Source organism: Sinocyclocheilus grahami, unplaced genomic scaffold (assembly GCF_001515645.1).
Source record: "Sinocyclocheilus grahami isolate Dianchi unplaced genomic scaffold, SAMN03320097.WGS_v1.1 scaffold1313.1, whole genome shotgun sequence".
Taxonomy (NCBI): Eukaryota; Metazoa; Chordata; class Actinopteri; order Cypriniformes; family Cyprinidae; genus Sinocyclocheilus; species Sinocyclocheilus grahami.
This window is the reverse complement of record NW_015506492.1, coordinates 259,243-259,766: the sequence shown is the minus strand read 5'-3', so window position 1 is coordinate 259,766 and position 524 is coordinate 259,243.

Here is a 524-nt window from a genome sequence, read left to right as displayed (position 1 = left end):
ACAAAAACTTCGCCAACTATGCCTCTTTGCACTACGCATTGTTTCACTAACTTTAGCGTGTGCTTTCTTATATACAATAAAATTCTGAAAGCTATTGAGTTCTTCTTAATACTCTGAGAGCTTTATTCCTCTCTTTCACTGCTCTAGCACAATCACCTGTCCACCAAGGGACTGCTTTCCTCTCCATCTTTCCTTTACTTTTAGAAATGGACTGATTTGCAGCTTCTATTAAAGTTGTTCTAATATTTTCCTCAACCCTCTCAATATCTTTATTTAAATCTATTTTACATAGCTCCTTTTCACAAATATATGTAAATAATTCCCATTTTGCACTACTAAATATCCATCTCCCTGTCATTTCACCTTTCCTCTTATTCTTTTCCAGTGGTAGTTGACAAAACACTGGAAAATGATCACTACCTATTGCTGTGTCTTCTAGCACATCCCACTCACATCTTCCACCTAGATTTCTAGACACGAATGTTAAATCTAATACTGAAGTGTTCCCAGTGCGCACATCTATT